A 27,827-nucleotide genomic window follows, 5' to 3' on the forward strand; every position below is an offset into this window, starting at 1 on the left:
GAGCTCGGGAGAAATACTGGACACAGAAGGAGTGGCCAAAACGTGAAGCTCTGGAAGTAGGGATGCAAAATATTGTGAATGAACCTGTAGTTAATTGAGACAGGATCATTTTTCCCCCACTTCACATCACACTTGGCTTAATGAAGCAGTTTGTTCAGGCTTTGAATAGAGAAAGTGAATGCTTTCAACATATTATTTCTGCTTCTCCTGCCTTGTCTTTTGAGAAGATAAAAGCAGGTGTATTCGATGAACCTCAAATTTGAACCCTCATACGTGATGAAGAATTTGCCAGGAAGATGAATAAGGAGGAGAAAGCAGCATGGCAGTCTTTTTGTTACAAAAAAATACTTCCTTGGCAATAAAAAAGCAGAAAACTATGAACTTCTGGTTCAAAGGATGCTGTTGGCTTTCTGCAACATTGGATGTAACATGAGCATTAAGATTGATTTCCTGAACAGTCACCTTAATAAGTTTCCCGAAAATCTTGGAGCTATTAGTGATGAACAGACTACTGCTGGAGCATCAAACGAGATTGTCCTCAACAAGTACACAAATGCAAGAGCTACAAACGCAAATTTTTGCCTGAATAGAATTTAATTAATTTTTGCGCAAATTTTATGATTAAAATAAGTGTTTTAGTATGTTCTGTTTTGAAATTGTAGACAAATTCTGATGTAATCATATCTTTTAGTGTATTAGTGTATTTACTGCATTATATAAATTATTATATTTTCACAAAGATGATGCCCAAGAAGACATTCTATTTCATTATGTTAAACTAAATGTTGAAAATTTTACAATAAGATGAAAACCTAAAATCTTGAATTGCAAAGAAACTGTAGCTTACAGAGAAAAACTAATGTCAGGTTTGAGATTAGCACACTTGAGTTAGGTAAGAACAAGTGTTTTTGTGGATGCAACAAAAATTTTGTTCCCCAGTGTTATCTGTTATAACAGTACAAATTAAAAATGCTAGCCAATAGCTCAATAAAGAAATAAAAATTTTAAATAATGTTAGACTTGTTTTACATAACTGTACAATATGAGTAACTCTTACTATATAAATTTATTTAAATTTAAGTTTAGGTAGCCAAATTCAGAGAGCAAAATAAATAATCCAAAGTGAAATAAAAGCTCATATTGGTGAAATGTCAGAGCTAGATGAGTCAATAATATGTTCAAAGAATGTTAAACTAATATTTCAAAAACAGGCATTTTATGGAGTAGAGTATTCAGATATGAATGTTTGAACATGTAATAGTTAAATAGTTTGATAGCAAGTAGTAGAAAATTTAGTACAAACTGGCATAATAAAATGAGAGTAGAAAATAGAAATAAAGTTATATACAATATATATTATATATAATATATATAATAAAGTTTTATAATATATATATATTAGAGAGAGAGGATTTATTAGCTCACATAAATAAAAAACTCAAAGGCTTCCACTTTCAGCCATGGTGTCATGAAGGAATTAAATACATGTCATCTCAAACATTAAGAAACTTGATCGCTTGACCAGGCGGTGGCACAGTGGATAGAGCATCAGACTGGGATGCAGAGGACCCAGGTTCGAGACCCCAAGGTCGCCAGCTTGAGTGCAGGCTCATCTGGTTTGAGCAAACCTCATCAGCTTGGACCCAAGGTCGCTGGCTCAAGCAAGGGGTTACTCTGTCTGCTGAAGACCCATGGTCAAGGCACATATGAGAAAGCAATCAATGAACAACTAAAGTGCCACAACAAAAAACTGATGATTGATACTTCTCATCTCTCTGCATTCCTGTCTGTCTGTTCCTATCTACCCCTCTCTTGGACTCTCTCTCTGTAAAAAAAAAAAAAAAGAAAAGAAAAGAAAAGAAAAGAAAAAAACCCTCTGTAACTGGTCTTTTCATTTTCTTGTCGGTTCCTTCTCATGTCTCTCTTTTGGCCTACACTGTTATAGTGGCAAACTTGTCTTAGCAATTTCTCTAATTGTAGATTCTAAAAAATGCCCAACACATAAACAAACAAACAAACAAACCAAATAAATAAATAAAGTCATCAAAATCAAAACTTATTTCTATCTATCTCTATGATCTCTGTTTGTCTCTCTTGGTTTCATTCTCAGATACACTTTTTTTTTCATGAAGATAAGATGACAAGATGAATTAAAGAGCTCCAGGTTTTCATTTTCACAAATCCAAGTTCAAGGATAAAGACAGTAATCTCTCTTTTTAAAGTCTCATAATTGACTTTGATAGGCTCTGACTGGGTCCTTTACTTGTCCCTGAAAGAAAACATTGAAACCTGGGGATCTGACATTCCAGTGGGTTGGCCTGAATTACATACCCACCCAGGAACTGGCAGCAGACTGAACCATAACCATAAAAGCTACATCAGCTGAACTTTGAAGAAAATTAGTTCCCCAAAGAGCATTCCTTTTTTTTTTTCTATTACTGGGAGGCAAAAAGAATGCTGTATAGAAAAGCAAATAAATATTCACTACTGGTATTAAATTTTAGAAAGCATTGAACGTCTAGTCAAGGAGGTGAGATTTTTATCCTACGTTTACTAGTAATCAGGGAGAAGATAGGTACCATAATAAAAGTTGAATTAAGGAGAATGAATAAAATAGCAACTGAAAGATTGAATCACAGTCAAATTCATTGGATATTCTTTGCAGCACTTTCTGTCATATTCTGCAAATTAAAAAAAAAAGATGCAATTTTATGGGGAATAAATACTATACAAAAGAATTCCGTTGACATATCGCTCCTGACAGGACTAAGCCAAAGGTTATGAAGATAAGTGAGTGTAAAATAAAATATTAAATCAGTTTTTCTTATTTGACTTTGATTTAAAGCTATACCAGGCAAAATACTTTATCTTATGTCCAGAAGTAATAAATCAAATAATTCTAATAGGATAAAGCAGGGATAAAAGAAGGAAAAATGGGAGATTCAGAAGAATCAAATAGTTACTTGTCAAAATGTGACCTTAAACAATAATTGTGCAAATTCTGTCCCCATTGGCTGCTTCCATTACTATTGTCAGGTTAAAAACCAAACCAACATAACAAGGTAAATTTGTGTCATTAAAATTGGGCATTGTGTACCAGAAATTAATGGGGAGATAGAATAATTATTGCAATTCAAAAGAAACCCAGTTCTCTACTCACAAAACTTCTAAACTGGAAAGGCTTAAAGGAAAATGGAAAAGGAACTTCTGCCAAGTTTATGTCTAACAGAGTTTGGTTATTTTCTTTGAGGCTCTTATCATATAAGGAGCTCAGAAATATTTTCAATGCATGAGTTAATAAAAGAGGATGAGAAGCTACCCTAAGGAAAAATAGGCACAACACTACTGCTGACTGTTGAATTCCAGCATACTGCCTAGATAAGATTAAGAATTTCTTCTTATTCACCCCTTGGTTTAAATTCTGAAAGTATCCAGGATCTTTCCATGTGCTACATCTGCCTTACATTACTTTTGCATTCTACCACAAGGTTTAGGAATGCCCTGATACCTCATGTTTAAACCTCAGTCTTCTACCCTGACTGACTTATCAATGCAGAAAAGACATTCAAACCTCTGCTATATGGGGGCAAATTAATTATAGAATTAGAAATTGTATGTTAATATTTGATGAAAATACTGGGTTTTTATCTGTTTCATGGTTGAGTGTGAAACTTCTAGTTGGTTAAAATAATAATATAACTGTCAAAGCCTAAAGAGCATCAGTTAAAGTGATAGTAAGTAAACCTAGAAGTCAAAGGAGTGCCCAGAAGCAAAGAGAAGAGAACGCTTTGAGGAGAAAAATATTGTCAATTCATTGAATACCTTTGAGAGAATCAACAACACAAGAGTAGAGCAAGCCATGTAACTAACCACATGAATGCCATTAAAGTAGTTTCAATGGAGTTTTGGACAAAGCCAGACCTTAACAAGATTAGAGATGAATGAAAGTGAAGAATTAGAGAGATTTTTTATAGAGAGAACTATTTCTAGAAGTTCAGTTTTAAATGAAGCTTGAAAAATAGGGAAGATATACAAGAGGGATATAGGTTCAGGGGAAGGATTATTCTGTTTCTATTGATGTTTTGTCATTTATTATTGCCTTTGCTTAGCTGGAGGAGGTCAAAGCCTTTTTGTAATGATGTGGTAGAGAGGGAAGATTTAGAAGAGAGAAGATAAAAGCTGAGTAGGAAAGCCTTCAAGGAGTCTGTAGCAAGTGAAAGAAGAAAAGTTGAGCATAGAAAGAGAAACCTTGGCTTTTTGGTTGTGGGAAAATACTGATTTTTTAAAGATTTTTTTCCACCTCAAAGCATATAAAGAAAGCTGATAAGCTAAGGGTGAAGAATGAGGAGGAGGAGAGAAGAAAGGATTTAAGATAATTTAAAACCTCAAATGGTAAAATCACCATAAGTAAAAACAGACAACTCAGCTTCTGAGTCTCCATCTCTAGATGGAGACAGGACAGGAAGGGGCAGAGATGGGAAGCATCAACTTGTAGTTGTGACACTTTAGTTGTTTGTTGCTTGCTTTTTCATATGTGTCTTGACTGGGGGGGGGGGTCTAGCCAAGGCTGTGGCCCCTTGCTCAAGCCAGTAACCTTGGACTGAAGCCAGCAACCAAAGGATCATGTCAGTGATCCTATGTTGAAGCTGGCAACCCTGTGCTTAAGCCAGTGAGCCCACACTCAAGCTGGTGAGCCTGCACTCAAGCTAGCAAGCTCGGGATTTCAAACCTGGAACCTCAGTGTCCAAGGTTGATGCCCTATCCACTGGGCCACCACTTGATCAAGCAGAACCAGATTCTTGAAGAAAAAATAATATCTCTTTTTGGTGCATATAGTTGGCAGTGCCTACATGAAATCCAGATGAACTAACCAGGAAGTTCTAAGAAATGAAGTATGACGATGTAAGAAACTGATCAAGACTAAGGATTCATATTTGTGGCTATCCAGGAAAAGATAATAGTTGAAGCTACAGGATTAGATGATACAAATAAGGATATCAAAGAAGAGTAGAAATCATGAGCCAGAACAGTGATTTTGAGAAACTTCTATACTTATAGAATAAAAGCAAGAAGCTCATTGGAAGGAGATAGAACAGCAGTGCCTAGGAATCTAAGAGAACTAGAATTGTGATGTGACATGAAACCATACAGTGAAGCCCAAAGGCTAAAATGTAAGGGAAAAGTCCATCAAGGAAATCCCCCTGGACTTAGCAAGGGGAGGATCATTTTGCAAAAGATCAATCAGGGTCGAGGGCTCCAACTCCCAGATTAAGCAATAAGTGGAAGGAAGTAACAGCTGTTAACTTCTTGTGAAGAGTTTGGTATTGAAGGGAATAGGAGAGTTAGGCTAGTAGTTTGAAGAAGCAGCACAATGAAAAAATTTAATTACTAAGTTGGAGTGAAAGACTTTAGCATAATTATAAAACGAGTGAAACAGCCAGTGGAAAGAGAGACATTGAAAAACTATTCTTGGGATACATGATAGAATTAGCCATCTCTACAAAAACATGGGTTGGTGCCGTCTCACTTGCAACCTTGTCTTCGGCCCCTTCCTCTGTATCTGATACCTCATTCTTGCCCCTAAATCCCCCCAAGTCAGTATGAGAATCAGCACATATTTCCATGCTACTCTCAGCCTGGATAATCTTCATGTCTCAGGTCTCATTTCAAATGGTTTTGCCTTTAGAAGATCTTTTCTGATAACACTCACTGAAGCAGTCTGCCCAGGAACCATACTCTACCACTGCATACTGTTTATTTTCTAAATAGTACTTATCAAAGTAGGAAAACATCCTGATTTCTTGTTGGTTATCTCTAAGAACCATGTTGGTGAATCTATTCTACACAGCAATTAAATTTTTCTACTTGGCATTATAATAAATGTGGAGGAGGAACCAATTTTTCTCAACTTTTCATAGTCCTTATGGCTGGTCTAATAATCAAATAGATATGAAATATTAACAAGAGAAAATAACCAAATTTAATTACATAGGTATGTCAGAGAGTCAGAGACCCCACATACATGAAAGGTTCAGACACAGAAAGAGAAAATAAGATATATAAAACTATATATATACATACACACAATATATACATATCATGTATATATGATGTATATATGTATATATAATGTATATATAATTTTCTGAGCAAAGAATGAGGTAAAGCATCTTAGAGTTTGAGTAAAGAAAAGTCATTAGCAGGACAATAAAAAGAGCAGATACAGTGGTACGTTGAGATATGAGTTTAATTCATTCTGTAACTGAGCTTATCAGTCAACTTGTATATTAAACAAATTTCTCCCATTTAAAATAACTGAAATAGATTTAATACATTCCAGCTCTGTGAAACATACTCAAACCATCCTAAATTATGAAAAAAGATGTTTTTAATAAACACAAATGTATACTTTACAAATGCATAACAAAATATATGAAATAAAAGAAAAAAGTGTTATTTAGTACTGTATTCTTACCTTGGAGACAGACGAGTGCAGCTAACAGAGGTGAATGGCAGAGGAGGAGGGAGGTAGGAAGGGATGCAGGCACTGTAGACACGTAAACTAAAACTGCACTTTCTTAACACTAAATGTAAACTAAAACTGCATTTTCTTTAATTTAAACAAAACTAAAACTGCTCTTTCTTTACTTAAAATGAAACCACAAAAACTTAATTATAAAAAAATGCATTCTTAACTTTAAACTTAACCGAAGCTTAACATTACATATTTTTCATTTAATCATCACCTGTTTTTGCCTTTTTGGCTGCACTTTCAGCACTTCCACTTGCAGGACTTTTGAGTAAAAATCTATTCAAAGAGGTTTGCTTTTTCCTACTTTTTAAAATGATACAGAAATGTGACAAACAAGTGTCATTAAAAAGTGCTGAAGCACAACCAGTTGAAACTTTTTCTGGGTGTTTCTTTTCAATGAAACTTGAAAGCTCCTCCCACATTGCCAGCATGTCTTTAATTTCACTTGTACAAATCACTTCCTCCGACTCTACCTTCTCCTCACCACTAATCTCTTGCAGAAGCTGCGAATGTTGCATTATCTGTAGCTCCTGCAACTCCTCAGTTGAGAGTTCCTCGTCATGTTCCTTGACGAGCTCATTTACGTCACCCTCATCTACCTCCAGACCCATCGACTTTCCAAGGGACACAATCTCCTCCAACGCTTCTACCTCTCTCTCAGTCTCTGGTTCGAATCCCTCTAAGTCCCTGTCTACAACAATATCAGGCCATAACTTTTTCCATGCCGAGTTCAAGGTTCTTCTTGTAAACTCTTGCCATGCCAAGTCAATAATTCATAAACATATCATGATGTTGTAGTGATCTTTCCAAAACTCTAGAAGGGTTAGAATTGTATTCTCAGTCACCTCAAAGCAGTGGCAGAACAAGTGCTTTGTGTAAAGCTTTTTAAAGTTGGAAATAACCTGCTGATTCACAGGTTGAAAGATTGAAGTCATGTTGGGTGGAAGGTAGAGGACTTTCACAAATTTGAACTCATCGAGAATGTCATCTTCAAGACCAGGTGGGTGGGCTGGAGCATTTTCAAGAATTAGTAATGCTTTCATCGGGAGTTTATTTTCTTGAAGCTATTTCTTCACTGCAGGACCAAAGACAAGATTTACCCATTCAATAAAAAACTGCTGTGTAACCCATGCCCTAGCATTGGCACACCACATAACCTGCAGTTTTTCTTTAAGAATCTTGTGAGTCTTAAAGGCTCAAGGATTTTTGGAATGATACACTAGCAGTGGCTTTACTTTACCGCTAGCATTTGCACACAATGTAAGGGTCAGCCAGTCCTTCATGGGTTTGTGGTCTGGCAGCTTCTTCTCCTCTGCGGTGATAAAAGTCCTCCGGGGCATTTTCTTCCAAAACAATCCTGTTTCATCACACTTGAACACTTGTTGGGGGATGCAGCCTTCCTTTGCGATAAGTGTAGCAAAAAGTGCGATGTACTCCTCAGCTGCCTTAACGTCAGCACTTGCAGCTTCACCACGCCTCACCACCGAGTGGATGCCAGATCTCTTCTTAAAGTTTTCAAACCAGCCATGACTTTCCTTAAGTGTATCTTCTGCTGCCTCTTTTGAGATTGATGGTTCTTTCTTCTTCAAGTCGCTGTAAATAATACATGCCTTTTCACAAATTACAGTCTCTGTCACTGTATCTCTTGCTATCTCTTTCTCTTTCACCCACACCAGCAGAAGCTTCTCCATTTCTTCATGGATATTTATTCTTAATTGGGACAGAATTGTAGTTTCTTTTGCTGAATTTCCGCTTTTGATGGTATCCTTTTGTTTAAGGATGGTACAAATTGTAGATGTATTGCGGTCATACAGCCTTGCCAGTTCAATCACTCGTACACCATGCTCATGTTTTTCTATTATTTCTTGCTTTACTTCTATCAACATCATTCTCTTCTTCTCACCACTGTCCTTTACACTTACTTTCTTTGACTCCATGAAAGCACACAAAAAAAGTTAGTAAAAAATGCAAAAATGATGCAAGAATGAGTACAGTGCACAAGATAAGACTATATTCTGCAGGTAACATGTGAGAAAGAATGAATTGCTGGTGTTGTGCTGCCGATACTGGACCCATGTGCCAACACGCCAACTAATGGCAGCTTCCCGAATCACGACTTTTATATTGGAATTTCGCTCGGATCTCGAACAAAAATACGGACTGAGTCACAGTTTGTATCTTTAAAAAAATCATATGTTGGTCTGTTCGTATCTCAAGGTACCACTGTACTCAGTAATTAGAAGCCTGTCCCACTTAAACATCGGTCATAACAATTTTTTTTATTTCTAGTGATAACTCTAGATAGGCTCTTAATTTAAATTCTTCTAGGTAGTTGGAGAGGAGGGTGGTCAGAAGTTTCTTTTGAGTCTGCAGAGTCAGTTGCCTTTAGCTCAAAACAATCTGCATATCTGAGGCACATCTCAGAGTAACTTGTTCAGAACCCCTACATAAGCAATAAATTAATTCTACAAATACATTTGTAGAATAAATAAGCAGGAAAAGATAGAGAAATAAAACTTAGAAAGCAAAAAGAAGATTCTCCTTTAGAAATAAAGAAAAACCCATTTTTCCCCCATGAGATGGTTGGTAGCTATAAGAATTAGGAGACACTTTGTAATAGAGAGGAACAATTTTGAAGTAATTCAATTTAATAAGGTCAAAGCCAAGGCTTTCTCCTGAAATAATATTCCAATATGAGTGCTGAACTAATATTCACGTAGCACTTACGATTTGCCAGATACTATGTTTGGTAATTTTCAGCAAAATCCTCAAAAGTTCCCCAGAGGGGTGGGGAGGGGTGGGGGGGTTGTCCACATTTCACAGATGGACAGCTAAGACTCTGGGAGAAGAAATGCAGCCATGGCATATGGTAGAAAAGGCTCAGTCCGGACTCAAATCCAGGCTTACCGTCAGCTCCCCCACTCATCCATGGGATATACTGCCAGGGAGAATCAGGTTGGATGTTGAGACATAACACAACTGAAAACCACTGGCAGCTGCACAAGGTGTGCATTTGAATCACAGCTGAGTTGAGATGATGTGACATTGTGAGGGGCTCTGAAGAAGCAGGACCATCACGTTAGTAAATGGGCTACATCCCAGAGCTCCTGTCCCTGTGTAGTTCTGGCCACTAAGGAAATTTGTGTACTATTTGGAAGATGGGAAAGAAGCATTGGCCACACTTTTTTTTTTCCTGGAAGTCAAGCAGGGCACTGGGGCATTCTTAGTTCATATATGCTGTCCCTGACGTATGACTACCTTGGTTGGTGTGGGGCACTGGCCGTGCCCTTAGCACGCCTGTACCTGTTGGACTGCCTTCTGTAAATCCTGGGTCACCAAGCTCAGCCAGAGGGGCATCAGCTGAGCCTGCAGCTCCTACCGCCTTCACCTCTCCTCCCTCAGCATCTCCAGCTCCTGGGCTGGGGCGTGCTTAGCTCCATGACACAGGAAACCAGCCACTCTTGCAGGTCACCTGCAGCATCAAAGCCAGAGACTTTGACAGTGGTGAGAGCGGGACCTGGGTTTCAACTTTCCTCACAGGTTGGTGCCAGCTCATCCTTGTCCTCTGTGCTTTTCATCCTCTATGCCTTCCAGACCCTCTTGCCCTGTTGATTTCAGCCCTGGCACCAGACACAGAAGCAGCAAGCATACACGAACTGCTTAGTCAGCATCACAGTTGCTTGTGTCTGAGCCCTGTAGGAAAACCCACAGTATATATCACTCCTAGTGTTTTTGTTTCTCAGACTGAACTCTCACTTACAAAAAGGGCCTGCTGGATATAAGACAGCATGACTAAAGTGGAGCCAACAATGATTAAAAATACAAAGAAGCAAGCAACATAAGTAGATAAAAAAATTGGTAGGAAACATCTGTGAGGGGATTAGAAATACAAGATAGTTGAATATATTCTAAGAATACCAAATCACTGATTCAAAAGAAGATATGGACCCCCATGTTTACTGCAGTACTGTTTACAGTAGCCAAGATCTGGAAACAGCCCAAGTGTCCGTCAGTGGATGAGTGGATTAAAAAGCTGTGTTATATATACACAATGGAATACTATAGGAACATGAGAAAGAAGGAAATCTTACTTTTTGCAATGGCATGGATAAACCTGGAGATTATTATGCTAAGTGAAATAAACCAGGCAGAGAAAGACAAATATCATATGATCTCACTTATATGTGGAATCTAATGAACAAAGTGAACTGAAGAACGGAATAGAGGCAGAGGTGGGGTCACAGGGACTAGAGCGACAGCAGTCAGAAGGAAGGGGAATTAGGGGATGGGATCAGAGAAGGTGAAGGGATTGGTAAAATTATATATACATAACACATAGATACAGATAACAGGACAGCAAATCCCAGAGGGAGAGGGGGGAGAGAGTTAGGAGGAAGGGAATAAAAGGAGGCATAATAGGGCACACATGGTTGGGGGGTGAGGTTATTATATTGAGGGGGACACTTAAACCCATGTTAACACAATAAATTAAAATTAATAAAAAATTTCAAAAAAAATAGATGATTGAAGCACAAATGAGTAAAGGAATTCTCATACATGCTCTTACTGCTCTCTGTGGTGTGAGCTCCCTTCTTACCCATCACCTTCTCTAAAAAGCCCACCCCGATTTTCTAGACTGTGTTAGCTATCACTTCTATGTGCCACTTTAGGACCCTCTGTTCATTATTAAAACCCTAATACATTAAACTCAAATTGAATATTTATGTACTTGTTTGTCCCTGTATCTTACACATCATTCTTCTCTAGAACCTAGCCCAGTACTTCTAAAGAGAGGATTACTGTATTTCCCCATGTATAAGACACACCTTAATTTTGAGGTCTGAAGTTTGGGAAAAAAATGTATTACATAAAGTTAGTGAAATCATTTTATTCATTGTAAAATTCACACAACTCCTCATTACTGTCGAAACTCCCATCCATTAGCTTGTCCTCATCTGTGTCTGATGATGAATCACTGTCTTCAACGAGTGCCAAAAAAAAGCACAAAAAAGTGGGAAATGCAAGTAAAAAAACCCTACACCATTGTATAAGATGCACCCAGTTTTGAAACCCCAAATTTTTCAAAAAACTTTGCATCTTATACATGGGGAAATATGATATATGTCAGTTATATCTTAATACAACTGAAAATATAATAATAGTAAAGGGAAGAAGTTTGGTTCTTTTCTCAGTCCTACATATTACCTGCAGAATATTATGCACCAAGTATATACTCAGTACAGTTTTGTAATAAATTAGATACATCCAGAAATTAAGATAACAATGTGGACGTCATATTTTATGGCAATCATTGCCTTATGTGTTATTACTTTTCACATGATATTCTAAATGCTTTTTAAGTGTACTTCGTTATTTTACAAACTTTCTTCTTAAATGTTTCTTAATTCTCATTGAAAACCAAAGTCAATTATGTGTAGGTCACTCAACTTGGCAAAGAAAATGAAGTGAACAAATAGTCAGCAAAAAAGTTATAAAAGTAGAATTTAAGTATATATTTTGTACAAAGTAAATATAACAAACTTCATATATATAAAATGAAGTGCATGAAAAGCAAGACATCTGCAATTTCATTAATGACAAGTAAAATTAGGAAATAATCATAGTAAACAGATTATACTTGTATACTATGGAAGTTATGACACATAATCACAAGTTCAAAGGATGAAAATATTCAAATTCTCGCTTAATGATATAAGTTCAAGGCCATATTATACATGATTTTTTATAGAGGGTTGAGCATAAACAAATAGTCTAGGTGAGATTCTAAATTATTTATATATATCTACATAAACTTATAAAATACATTAATATACATTTATTGTCAAATATATTTTATTTAAAAGCCAAAATTGGAAATATACAGTATTTTCTTTTCCCCTGTCTAAATCTAGATGCCACAATTAATAGATTCTTAATATTAGGAGTAATCAATCATAAAACAAAGGGTGCAACTTGTCATAGCAAGTTGAATTTAATCCACTGTTATAGCTTGGAAGAACAAAAGTGGATGGGTTTAAATAGATGAAAAATATCAAAACACAAGGGAGAAAGATGATCCTGCCAAGTGGATTCCCCAATAAAACAAGCATCTATGAACAAAAAACCGATGGAAATTTCTCAGGATGTTTCCCTGGAGAATTACTGCAGGCTGTTCTAAAAAACTATCCTGCACAACTGGGGAGACAACTCTTTCCTCTGCCTATAGATTTGTCCCTAGTTGGTGATTTAAACATAATGCTCTCCATGAAGAATGAATTCTTTTCTGGGAAAGATCCATTGTATGGGAAATGGAGCTGTTGAGAGGAAAGTGACCCAAATCTCTAAAAGAGATTCAGAGAAGAAATAAAAGGACCTTAAAATAGGAGCAAAACTTACTAAAGCACTTCACTTATATAGAAAATACCTCTTACTTGGGCAATTACAAGAGTTCTAAGAAAACCTTCCTACTCCATACTCAACCACTGTTAAGAAAATTCTGTCAATGGATCAGACATTCCACTTACACAGACTCCAGCAACCTCTCCATTCAGGAGAGGTAAATAAAAATATATAACTACAGTGGTACCTTGAGATACGAACAGACCAACATACAAATTTTTTTAAGACTTTATTTATTTATTCATTTTAGAGAGGAGAGAGAGAGAGAGAAAGAGAGAGAGAGAGAGAGAGAGAAGGGAGGAGCAGGAAGCATCAACTCCCATATGTGCCTTGACCAGGCAAGCCCAGGGTTTTGAACCAGCAACCTCAGCGTTCCAGGTCGATGCTTTATCCACTGCGCCACTACAGGTCAGGCCAAATTTTTTTAAAGATACAAGCTGTGACTAGGTCCGTATTTTTGTTCGAGATCCGAGTGAAATTCCAAGATAAGAGTCGTGATTCGGGAAGCTGCCGCTAGTTTGGCACGTTGGTGCACAGGTCCAGTATCGGTAGCTTGATATACGAGTTGACTGACTTACGATCTCGGTTACAGAACAAATTAAATTCATATCTCAAGGTACCACTGTATTTAAAACAAACCTCTCCTACTTATCCATAAATATATACATAAAAAATGAAGCCTAAATAAATAAATATTTGAAGCATGAAATTGAAAGATAAAGATGAGCCTGACCAGGTTGTGGCACAGCAGATATAGTATCAGCCTGGGACACTGAGGAGCCAGGTTCAAAACCCCGAGGTCACCAGCTTGAGCACAGTCTCACCAGCTTGAGCATGAAGTCACTGGCTTGAGTGTGGGAACATAGACATGACCCCATGTTTGCTGGCTTGAGCCCAAAGGTTGGTTGCTTGAAGCCCAAGGTCTCTGGCTGGAGCAAGGGGTCACTGGCTCGGCTGGTGTTCTCTAGTCAAGGCACATATGAGAAAGCAGTCAATGAACAGCTAAGGTGCCACAACTATGAGTTGGTGCTTCTTATCTCTCTCCTTTGTTGTCTGTCTGTCCCTGTCTGTCCCCCCCTCTCTCTCTACCAAAGAAAGAAAGAGAGAGAGAGAGAGAGAGAGAGAGAGAGAGAGAAGAAAGAAATAAATATGGAGGACAATTAACATAAGAAGAAACAAATACAATACAACAGCAGAAGAGAACTTAAGATTCTAATTAGCGTCTTTTCAGCAAGGTTAAGATCATGTTGTCTTCCTGACCACAGAGCAGACTATCATATAACTGAAGAATTCAGACAAGTAGAAATACTTTTTGAAAGTAAAAAAAAAAAAATTAGGTGAGGGCTACTTCCAGCAATGATAGCATAGTGGTAGCATACAAATTCTCCTAATGGAAGCTATTAGGAAAGTGGTATAAAATACAGAAATGAGTCTCTCTGAAAGCACAGAGAAGCTGCTAAAGGAGCCAGGACATGAGGAACCAAACCCTGGAGAGAAAGAAAGGTCGTGGAGCTGAGCTCAGCTTTCTGTACATTGCTTTTCCCATTTGGGGTATTTATCTGTTTCTGGTGTGTGGCTGGGAGACAGGAAAATAGCTTCTAACAGGCAAGAAACTATTAAAAATGTTGTCAGTAGTCTAGGAGACAAAAATGGAGTTCAGAGATGTGAAGGTAACCAGACCTTCTAACAGAGAAAAATGCACAAAGAAATTAGCTCAGTATTTGGCACACGATTTCATGCCAAGGCATTTGCTTATTCTAAGCAGCACAGGGTAAGATGGTAAGAAGTCGTACACAAAGTGGTAAAAAACCATAGTGGACTTTTTAGCAGTCAAATAATACTAGACACAAAAGTTGAAATTCGTGATCCATCAAGAAGGAGAATCCTAGTAAATAAATATTTTATGCCAACATTTGAAACACCTAGAGGATTCTACCCTCACTTTTGAAATAAGGCTTGTGAACATGGCCATTTGGCTTAAAAACTTCCCAGTTCTTGACCAGACTCAGATAATCTATCCATCTGCTTGCTACCTGCCAGAAAATAGAATGAATTCTCTCCAGAGGAAGAAAAGAATCATCCGTGGCTTCTATGATTGTTATTCTCTGTATCTGATATTTAATCACAAATTATCGGGCATATTAACTAACTGAGTGAATGCATACAGATGCAAACATGCATGCTTATATACATAAATGGATAAATAAATGAGTGAATGGATGGATGAATGGATGAATAGATACATGCAGTAGGAGGAACAGAGTAAACACAAATAGAAATACAAGTGATATTGACTCTATAGTTACTAGAGTTTAATTAAAATAACTGTCATTACTTCAAGAAAATAAATGATAACATAAAGGAATTTACTGAGAATCAGACTTTATATAAAGAGCTCCAAATGGAAACTGCAGAAATAAAAACTAAAATAACTGAAACTGAGAACTCAATAAAGATTACTTGTAAATAGCAGGAGGAATAAGTGACCTGAAAAATAAGTCATCAGAAAATATCTAGACTTCACATGGAAAGCAGAAAAGATGGAAGATATATATATAAGAATGTAAAAGACTTATGAGATGCATGAATAGTGGTGGTGCAGTGGATAGAATGTTGACTTGAGGCGCTGAGGTCCCAAGTTCGAAATCTTAAGGTCATGGGTTGAGCGTGGGCTCATCTGGCTTGAATTCAGGCTCACCAGGTTGAATGTGGGGTTGCTGGCTTGAGTGTATGATCATCAACATGATCCCATGATGTTGGATGGGACCTGGCTTGAGCCCAAGGTCGCTGGCTTGAGCAAGGGGTCACTGGCTTGGTTGGGGACCCCACTCCCAGTCAAGGCACATATGAGAGGCAATCAATGAACTACTAACGAGCCACCACTATGAGCTGATGCTTCTCATCTCTCTCCCTTCCTGACTCTGTCTCTATCTCTCTCCCCCACCATGCTAAATAAAATAAAATAAAATAAAAATGGTTTATGAATTTAGGATACACGGTAAGCATGTTTAACATGTATGTAATTTGAGTCTCAGAGGAAACAGAGGAGAAAATAAAGTCAAATGTTACATTTAATAAGATGAAGGCATTGATTTTCTACAACTGATAAAATACATCAATTTTGGCATTCAAGAAATGTCAAAGTCCAAGCAAAATAAATACAAAGTAAATAACAACTAGTCATGCAATACTAATAGATTAACATTGCTTAAAATTAAAAATCAAAAAGCATTTTTAATAGAGAAAAAAAACAATACCTATAACGTTTTAAGAAGTAACACTAAAACTAAGAGCTGACCCTCAACACACAAAAAAGCCAGAAGACAATAAAATTGCATATTTAATTGAAAGAAAATATTTGTCAACCAAAGAAACCCATATTCAGTAAAATAACAGCATTTCTAGGCAAATAATAAGAATGGCAACTTTTCTTTGTTAATCTTATTCTAAAGGGAAAAAGTAAATAAAGCATTTCAGGCAAAAGGAAATTATTCCACATAGAAAACCAGAGGAGAAAATAAATAGTGATTGAAAAGATTATATTATGTGAGTAAATCTAAACTGAAAATTGACTGTACAAAATGCTAATAAAGTCTTGTGCATTTTAAAATGAATATAAAATTAAAATATGTGACAATGACAGAAACAGCCTGACCAGGCTGTGGCACAGTGGATAGAACATTGGACAGGGATGCAGAGGACCCAGGTTCTAGACCCCGAGGTTGTTGGCTTGAGCATGGGCTCATCTGCTTTGAGCACAGCTCACCAGCTTTAGCCCAAGGTTGCTGGCTCAAGCAAGGGGTCATTCGCTCTGCTGTAGTCCCTCCCACCACCGGTCAAGGCACATACGAGAAAGCAATCAATGAACTAAGGTGCCACAACAAAGAATTGATGCTTCTCATCTCTTTCCCTTCCTGTCTGTCTGTTTCTATCTGTCCCTCTCTCTGTCTCTCTCTCTGTCTCTGTCACACACACACACACACACACACAAAGTGACAGAAACAGCAGACACACGATAAATGGAAGTTTCTTGGAAATAAATACTAATTTATATTAAACTATAATTTTTTAAGAATAAATATTTTAATATGTAGGAAGAAAATGAAAGAAGAAAAAAGATATAAGTAACAAGAGAATAGAGAAAAAATTTAAAAACACTTTACATAAAAGAAGGCAAAAAATGAACATAAAAAAGTTTAGAAAGATTTAAAATTGAATGTCAAGAGTCTGTAAATAGACTAAATATTCTAAATAAAATATTAAATTATCCCACTGAATAAAACAGTAAAAACGAAACAATCACAAAAACAAACTACGTGTTCCTTAAAAAAGATCCACTTAAAATAGGAGAAACAAAGGTTAGAAGGAAGAAAGCAAAATGCTATATCATGCAAAATAAAAAACTAAGAACAACAATAAGAAGATGGTCTATCTACACTAACATAAGTCCAATTGACATTAAGGTCAAAACCATACTGGAGAAAAGAACATTTCATGTAATGGAGTATGTATTGTTTTTCCATTACTGTGTAACCAATTACCACAAACTTAACACAAATTTATTTATCTCACAGTTGTCAGGGCTCAAGAATTTAGGAATGACTTAGCTGGGTTTTCTGCTTTAGGGTTCCACCAGGCTGCTATCAAGCTGTTGGCTGGGCTTCATTCTTACCTCATCAACGAGATTAATGAGAAAAAAAGGAAAAAACAGCTTAGTTTTTGTTTGTCTGGAAATGTTATTTCACTGAATATGGGTTTCAGGGTTGACAGCCATCCAATAAATGTATCTGTGTTAGGGTTTTCCAGAAAAACAGAATCAATTAGACAGATAAAGAGATAGGTAGATGGATAGACAGACAGACAGGAGATTTATTATAGAAATTGGCTCATATAGTTTTGGATGGTGACAAGTCCCATGAATGCCATCTGCAAGCTAGAGGATGAGAAAAAACAGTTCTGTAACTCAGTTCGAGGCTGAAAGCCTGAGAAATGGAGGACCTTTGGTATTGTTCCCAATCTGGTCTCAACGCCTGAGAACCAGCAGTACCTCTGTCTGGGTAGGAGATGGATGATGCTTTAGCTCACACAGAAAGGAAACAAATTCATCCTCCTTCCATGTTTGTGTTCTCTTAGGGCCCTCAACAGATTGGAAAATGCCTCCTTCCAGTGGGCAAAGGCAATCTCCTTTGCTGGATCTACTGCTTCCCATGCTAATCTCTTCTCTCATAGACACCCAGAAATAATATTTCACCGGCTGTCTTGGCATCTTTTAGCCCAGTTAAGTTGACACATAAATTTAACCATCACAGTGCCATTTGTCTTCTGGCTAGAGAAAAATCTGCCATTTAGGTCATTGGCAAAACTCACTTCCTTATGGCCAGATGACTAAGGACTCCAGTTTCTTACTGGCTGTTGGCAAGAAGCTGCTGGCAGTTTCCTTCACTGAGTTACTCATAGTTCAAAATATGGCTATTTGCTACTTCTAGGAGAAGAATCCTTCTTCTGGGAGAAAGAAAAGAAAAAATATAACAAAGGAAATGTAGTCAGTAACATTGTAATACCTAGGTATGGAGTCAAATGGATACTAGACTTATTGGGAGATCACTCTGTAAATTATATATATAAATGACTAACCACTATGCTTTACACTTGAAACTAATATTATACAATATTGAATGTCAACTGTAATTGAGAACTAAAAAGATTCAGTATAATAAAGACTATCATGAATAACAAAATTAATAAATACTCTCAGAGTCTATCTAATACTAAATAACAAAATATGCATTTTATAAATGGATATGAATTTTAAAAATAGATTTATTTTGGCTTGTAAAATAATTCTCAACAAATATAAAAACATTAAAAATAAAGTAGTTTCTTTGTAGAGCTGAATTAAGTTATAAGTCAATAACATAAGAGTAAAAGAAAAAGAAGAAGAAGGAAATTTAACAAGGAGACAGAGGTAGAGAGAAGTAGAAAAAAATCTCAAGATGCTTTGGAAGAACACATTTCTGAATAACAAATGGATCACAGAAGAAAAAAATAGAAGTAAGAAAATATTTCGGGCTTAAATTGTACTGAAAACACACTATATCAAAGTTTATGGGAGAGAGACAACTCTCTTTAGGGGGTTATTTATCACCCTAAATGTATACATATGAAGAAGAGACTGAAAATCAACTACACAGCCTTTTCTACCTCATGAAATTATAAAAAGAATAGCAAATCAATCCATATAAAGCATAAGGAAGACAATAATACATAGTAAGAGCTCAAACTCGTAAAGTAGAAATAGTCATACAAAATAGATATTTTTCATGCAAATTTATAATAATGTCTATAAACTGCTTGAAAAAAATGACCAAGAAAAAATTTAAAAATATATACCTGCAAGAAAATCATAAAATATAATTGTGTTATAAATTGAGTATAGCATCCTATGGTAGCAACTGAGAGATGCACCAAAGATGGCTTATGGGTCTGATAATATTCTCTTTCCTGATCTCAGTGGTAGATTCACAAATGTGTTGACTTGTTAAAAAATCATTGGGCAATATTTTAAAAATACTTTTCTGTATGTATGCAATGCTTCAATATAATAAAATAATAAAAATAATAAATAATTCAATTGAACAAAGTAACAAAGCTACAATTATTTATTTTCAAGTGTCTTGATTGATTCTGCAGACATATGCATACTTTTAAACTTGAAATATTAAATTAAAAGAAAAATTTTAGAAAAATACCAAATTGCCCCCTACAAGAAAGAGAAAACATTTTACAAAATTGAACTGGTATCAAAATCTATTTCCCGTATGCTCCCTTCAACCACACAGACACAAAAGTCATCAGGTTATTTTACAGCTAAATTTTTCCAAATCTCCCAAAGTTGGTAACTCTCTCAAAGAATAGAAGAAGAAAGAAAAGTCACCTTTCCCCACATTTATTTTCTAAGTCTAGAAATACTTTAAAAGCAAAATTGGACAAAGAAAGTCAAGAAGAGAAACTATAAACAAACTCAGTTATAAAGATTCATGTAAAATTTTAAAATTTGTGCTAAGAAAAGTTTAAAATCTTCACAAAGTAAAAAAGGCCAATGGAATATAAGGCAAGATGAATGAATTAAAACATGTCCACATTAAAAATTGGAATACTGGGAAGAATTAAGTCAAATTTCCAACAAAGGAAAATATGTATCTTCAGGTTTGAATACCTGTAAGAATATGAAGAAATATTATTATTAATCTAGAATTCAGTTCTCAGGAACATGGGCAATCAAATAAGGACAAGATAAATACATTCTCAGAAATTTAATGATTCAGAAAATTTAACTTTTTAAAAATAACAGTTGAGCCTGAAGTGAGAGAAACTCTTGATAAGAGTTAGGAAATAAAAAGACATGCATTAAATGCATGTATTAATATTTCCAGGATGTCTGCTTTATAGCAAATCTGGGAACCAACTAGTTCAGATTAAAAGAGGAAGTCAAGAAGGGAGGTTCATCACATAATAAAAATAAAAAGATAAATGTCCTAGCAGGTGACAGATGTAATGAGGTAGTTATTTCTTCAACAAGATAAATCAAAGTGGACTAGAAACAATCACTGTTAAAAACAAAACACAACAATAAACAAAAAGCCCAGACAAAACAGAAAACTCCAGTAAATTCATGACCCCAAGATGAAACAAACTGTAGCATCAGAGAGTATGATGAAACAAACATTTCACACAGGTTTTGTGATTTAGGATTGCTTTTCAAATTTTCCAGGTGCTATCAAACTTCCTATTTTACATAACAGTCATACAATAATAATACTTTCAATAATGTTAATTTACTTTAATTTTTAGAGTCATCTTAAAAAAAGCATCAGACAATTATAATTACAGTTATAATTAAAGCTGAGGCATTCCTCAGCAGGTGTCATTCTCATGATGGCATCTTCAAGTGGCTCCCTTATTTCCTATTTTCTGACATTTCAGCTTCCAATATAGATCATGGCCTGAAAGATTAAGTCAAATCTTAAAAGTAAAACATGGAGAGTTTTATTTGTTTTGCAGAATAGATGATAGAAGAAATGCAATTTTATCATTTGAATATAAGTTTGTGGTTCTGAATTTTTTTTACTCACTCTTTTGAGAAATGGATGAATGCTGTAGACACCATTCCCACAGAAAAAAAACCTCAAACACATTTATTCATAATGCTGCTTATAATTTCAGGATGCTTGTGAAATCTCTTTATCTCATCTGTGGACTTCAGATTAAAACACATGACCTGAAACTATTCTGAGAGCAAATGTTTGTCTTTATCTCCTTTAGTATCTGTTAGATACAAACATCTAGTTCAGGTTATTGCTTTGTATTAAAATACTCCATTTCTCTCGAATTGCACTTTTGCTTTATAATATGTGGTTAATGGACAGAAACCTCAGTCTGGTTCAGTCCATGGTAAAAGCATATTAGAAATATGTTGATGGATATGAATGGCCTTGTAGAGTGCAATAAAAATAAAATAAAATAAAATAAAATAAAAGAGTATTGGTGCATTTCCAATATTCCCAGTATTTAGGGGATAATACCATGACATCCTCCCAATGCTCTCCTACATTTTGGGCCTCTTGCCTTGTTTATCTCAGTAAAGTTTAAACCATTCTTATGCTTCTATATGGTGCCATATTAATTGCTATTGAATAATTTACATACAATTTTAGAGAAATGCCAGTGGTATTCAGAAGTAACCCTGAATTTTATTCTCTTAGAAATTTTGGAAAATTAAAGTAAAGCTGCCTTGCTAATTTTTTTGTTGTTATTTTTTATCATTTTTATTTGGTTGGTTTTACTAGAGTCAGGGAAAACATAAATGTGTTGGCAGCAGTTGGAGGAAATGTAATTTGTAAACAGATTACTGTACTTTTCCACTTGGAATGCTATGTACCTGCCTGATAGGAAGAAAAGAAGGGTTGAATCTTCCTTGATAGGTAGTAGCTGGAACATGACTTTTCTGTGTCGAGCACATCAAGATGTCCTTTGGACCTTATATAACCTTCCTTTTAATTTATAATAGAGATAGGCCCTAAGAAAACCATATGTATTACAATCTTATATCATGACACTAAGTAAATTTACATTTGCATGTGTCCCATATACAAGTCTGGTAAAATGAATCTGATTCTGATTGTTCACCCGTCAAACATATGGTGTTTTTAGAAACAATTCTCTAAGAAATTCTTCATCTCGCCTCAGTGAGTGATGGTCAAATAAATAATAAAAGGTCTTACATTTTTATACTTTCCAAAATGCTTTCCTTTCCATGGTCCCATTGGCCTTCACAACAATCCTATAGATATATTGATATCTCCTATATATTTCAGATTTACATATTTCATATATATGTAATAGATTAAAAATAATACTCTACCTTCTTCTAAACTGTACTAAAGATTAATTTTCTTATATCATTTTAAACAAAATATTATAAAATTATTTTATAAACTTTTTCCCTGAAACTTTATACTAGAAAAAAAATTAAAAGGACTTCATGGATTTTGGGGGAGGGGGTATTTTTGGTAACAACAGTTTTTATAGAAAATTAAAAATAGGACCAGATTTAAAAAGGGGAAGACTAGATAAGATGCCAGAGCATGGAGGAGAGAAGATGGCCACGGAGTAGGCGATGTTCCAATTCCCACATCCCAGAACCAAAGTGGATTACAATTTAATTTTGAGAACAGGCATCTTGAAAGACCAACTTTGGACTAAACTAAGAGGATTCTTCTATAGCCAAGGATCACCAAAGAACCCACACTGAGACTGGTAGGAAAGATGGAGACATGGAAAGGGCTGCCCTGCTCCCAGAAGTGAGCGGTGGCCCAGAGGGACTCTCAGAGTGGGGAGAAGTGCCCAGCGAGTTGTGGGTTGTGACTTCTCAGCCCCAGAACTGGAATCCCAACCTAAAGCCCTGGCACCAGGAAGGGGCGAACAGACTGCATTTGGCTGAGAAAGGAACGTAGATACTGTTTGAGAGAAGGTGACAGCCATCTGAAACCTAGGCTCCGTATTAAAGGGACTACACAGAGATCCTCGCTCACAGCCACCTGCCTGGGGCTCCGGGAGTGGGGAGCGCTGGGAGGACTGGAGTTGCCAGGGGAGAGTGTAGTCTCTGAAGCACAGGAGGAGACACTTTGAGGGATGGACACCCTAACCCCTGGGCTGAATCATGCCCCAAATCTTAAACTGAACATTTTTCCTCTGAGCAGTAACACCAGCAAAGGGAAGAAATGACCATGCCCACCGGAGGCTCTCCTGCTTCAGTCAGAACAAAGAGGCGCTTAGAGGCAGGCAGCATGTTAGGAACACAGGTAGTGAGTGCTGGGGTCTGAGCTACACCGCCCCCCCGCCTCACGCTGCTGAGTGCTCACCGGGCACAGCTGCAGGAGCTAGGGAAGTCCGAGTGAGCATGCAGGCCTGCCCATGAAGGCAGAAGCTACTGTGGCCGTTGCAGAGGTTGGAGCGAGAGCGCAGGCCCGCAAGGGACGTGAGCCTCGGCAACTGCAGAGGCAGTCCTAGCGGATGCATGCAGGCCTGCCCGCAGAGGTGAGAGTGGAGCCCGGAGCCGCAGCGGCCACTGTGGAGTTCTAAGCTCAGGCACTATCCCTCCTGCCCTTGAAGATGGAGGGGACCCAGATGACAGTGGAGGTGGTCGGAGCGGCGCACGGGCTCGACTACGGAGGCAGAGGCCATGGCAGCCATTTCATAGGTCCAACCTCACACTGAATGACGCCTGAGGTGTGCGCTGCCTTTGGATGAGGCCTGGGCGACAGCGGAAGCAGTCCGAGCAGGAGCCTGCGGGTGGCCTGTAGAGGCGAAGCCACTGCAGAGGTCCGAGCTCACACGCAGTCCAGCCCAGGGCGTGAGCCCAACCTTCCTGGAAGCTGGGGCCGGGATGACCTCGAAGGCAGTCCAAGCAGGCATGTGTGGGCCCACCATGGGCGGTGGAAGCCATGGCAGCTGCAGAGGCTGGCTGGCACTGGCAGGCCTGAGCCTAACACCCAAGACAGCAAGAGTGGTGGCAGGAGGGGATGGCAGACAGATCACACATTGGGAGCACAGAGGATACACCCACTGACTCCTGAAACCACACCCTTCTGAAGGTTGAAAAAGAAAAAAAATGAAATAAATAAAATGACCAGATAGAAAAACATCTGAGGCTAAGGAGCAAGCCACATCAAATACCGTACCTAATCACTGAATTACAGTACTGAGCCCAACAAGTAGCCAGCAATAAGGCAGCAGAAAGTGGATCTCAGGGGAACTTGAACTTTTAAAGGAACTTCCCCCAGGCCAAGAGTAGAAAAAACTAGCCTAGGAGTGCAGCTGATATTTACAATGGCACCTGGGCCCAGCAGAGGCAGTCACAAGATTAAGATCACCTATAGCTCCGAAAAGGTTGATAAGAGCCAGTCATAGGCAGTGACCCCCACTGCTCTGTGCCAGGCTCTGGTCAGGGAGGTCCAGGGCAGGCATATCCAGCAGCCAGATATGGAGAACATCAGTTCAGTACCTAACAACCTTGTTAGAGTGGTAGCTTAAGGAAGGGCTCCTCACAGCTAAGACAGAGAAAATGCCAACACAAATAGCAAAAAGAATAGTGAGAGCTGATAAGTAGTCCACAGAAGATTACAAAAAACAGCTGATGCCAACCCAAGAAGACCTAGAAACAACACAGCTGAAAATTGGAGGCAGACAATACCAACCCTAGACTCAGCTAGCTACACAAACAGCACACTCAAAGGAACAGTGTGTACACAGACAAAATAGGAAGACAAAGATATGCAATCCAAATGAATCAACAAGAGAAATCCCCAGAAAAGAACTGAGTGAGATGGAAATAACCAAATTACTGCATGCAAAGTTTAAAATAACGATTGTTAGGGTGCTCAAAGATCTTAGAGCAACAATGGATGGACATAATGAACACCTAAATGAAGAGATAACAAGCGTCCAAAAGGACACTGAAATCATAAAAAAGAACCAAATAGAAATGGCAAACACAATATAAGAAATGAAGACTACACTAGAAGAAATTAAAAGCAGGCTGGATGAAGGAGAGGATTAAATAAGTGACTTAGAGGACAAGATAAGTGAAAACACAGAAGCAGAACAGTAAAAAGAAAAAAGAATCAAAATCTCTGAGGAAACTCTGAGAGCTCTGTGACAACATGGAGAGAAACAGTATCTGCATAATAGGGGTTCCTGAAGGAGAAGCAGGAGATCAAGGAATAGAGAACCTGATTGAAGAAATCATAGCCAAAATTTTCCTAATCTGATGCAGAAAAGAATCACACAGGTTCAAGAAGCACAGAGAACCCCATTAAAAAAGAACGCAAAGAGACCCACACCAAGACACATCATAATCAAAATACCAAAGCTAATAGATAAAGAAAGAATACTAAAAGCTGCAGGAGAAAAACAGTCAATGACCTACAAAGACACCCCCATAAAGATGACATCCAACTTCTCAACAGAAATACTTGAGGCCAGAAGGGAATGGTAAGAAATATTCAAAGTAATGCTGAACAAGAAACTATAACCAAGACTACTTTATCAAGCAAGGCTATCATTTAAGATTGAAGGAGAAATAAAAAGCTTCCCAGATAAGAAAAGAAACTCAAGGAATTCATCACAACCAAACCAATGCTGCAAGAAATGTTAAGAGGCCTGCTGTAGACACAACAAATGGGAAGAAAATTTTAGTAAAAGAGGAATGTAGATTTAAAGAAAAAAATGGCAATAAACAACTATATATCAATAATAACCTTAAATGTAAATGGATTAAATGCTCCAATCAAAAGACATAGGGTAGCTCTTGGATAAGAAAACAGGACCTGAACATATGCTATCTACAAGACACCCACTTCAAAACAAATAGACTGAAAGTAAAAGGATGGAAAAGAATATTTCATGCAAATGAAAATTTAAAAAAAGCTGGGGTAGCAATACTTATATCTGAAATAATAGATTTTAAAACAAAGACTATATTAAAGGATAAAGAAGGTCAATACTTAATGAAAAAGGGAACAATCCAACAGGAAGATATAGCCATTATAAACATCTATGCACCTACTATAGGAGCACCTAAGTATATAAAGCAGACTTTGATGGACATAAAGGGTGAGATCAACAGCAATACTACAATAGTAGGGGATTTCAATACCCCACTAACATCACTGGATAGATCTTTAAGAAAGAAAATTAACAAATAAACAGCAGAATTAAGGGACACACTAGATCAACTGGATTTAATAGATATCTTCAGAACCTTTCACACTAAAGCAGCAGAATATACATTCTTTTCAAGTGTTCATGGAACATTCTCTAGGATAGACTACATATTAGGATTAAAATGAGTCTCAACAAATTTAAGAAGATTGAAATCATATCAAGCATCTTCTCTGACCACAATGGCATGAAACTAGAAATCAACAATAGAAAAACTGAAAAACACTCAAACACTTGGAAACTAAGCAATACGTAATTAAATGATGAATGGGTCAATAATGAGATCAAGAAAGAAATCAAAATTTTCCTTGAAACAAATGAAAATGAGTATACAAAAACTCAAAATGTATGGGACACAGCAAAAGCAGTCCTGAGAGGGAAGTTTATACCATTACAGGAATACCTTAAGAAGCTAAAAAAAAGCTCAAATAAACAACTTAACCCTGCAACTAAAAGAACTAGAAAAAGAACAGAAAGTAAAGCCCAGAGGAAGTAGAAGGAAGGAAATAATAAAGATCAGAGCAGAAATAAATGACATAGAGACTAAAAAAACAATACAGAGGATCAATGAAACCAAGAGCTGGTTCTTTAAAAAGGTAAACAAGATCAATGAATCATCCTTAGCCAGATTCACCAAGAAAAAAAGAGAGAGGACTCAAATAAATGTAACTAAAAATGAGAATGGATAAGTAACAACTGACACAGCAGAAATACAAAGGATTGTAAGAAAATATTATGATGAACTGTATACAAAAAATTAGACAACCTAGGTGAAATGAACAAATTCCTTGAAAAGTATAATCTTTCAAAAATCAATCTGGAAGAATCAGAAAACCTAAATAGACCAATTACAACAAATGAAATCAAAAGAAAAATAAAAAACTCCCAAAAAACAAAAGTTCTGGGCCAGATGCCTTCACAGGCGAATTCTACCAATAATTCAAAGAAGAACTAATGCCTATACTTCTCAAGCTATTTCAAAATATTTAAGAGGAGGGCAAACTTCCAAGCTCCTTTTATGAGGCAAGCATAATCCTAATTCCAAAACAGGACAAAGACAACACAAAGAAAGAAAACTGTAAGCCAATATCTCTAATGAATTTAGATGCTTAAATTCTCAACAAATATTAGCAAACCAGATCCAGCAATACATGAAAAAAATCATACATCATGATCAAGTGGAATTTATTCTGAGGAGGCAAGGCTGGTACAATATTCGCAAATCAATCAATGTGATTCATCACATAAACAAAAGGAAGGAGAAAAACCACATGATAATTTCAATAGATGCAGAAAAAGCATTTGATAAAATCCAGCACACATTCATAATCAAAACTCTCAGCGGCCTGACTGGTGGTGGCGCAGTGGTTCAAGCATCGACCTGGAACACTGAGGTCGCTGGTTCAAAACGCAGGCTTGCCTGGTCAAGGCACATATGGGAGTTGATGCTTCCTGTGCCTCCCCCCTTTCTCTCTCTCTCTCTCTCTCTCTCTCTCTCTCTCTCTCTCTCATCTCTAAAATGAATAAATAAATAAAAATAATTTGAAAAAAAAGTTACACATTAAAAAAAACTCTCAGGAAAGTGGGAATACAGGGAACATGCCTTAACATGATA

This window comes from Saccopteryx leptura, chromosome 10, assembly GCF_036850995.1.
Source record: "Saccopteryx leptura isolate mSacLep1 chromosome 10, mSacLep1_pri_phased_curated, whole genome shotgun sequence".
Taxonomy (NCBI): Eukaryota; Metazoa; Chordata; class Mammalia; order Chiroptera; family Emballonuridae; genus Saccopteryx; species Saccopteryx leptura.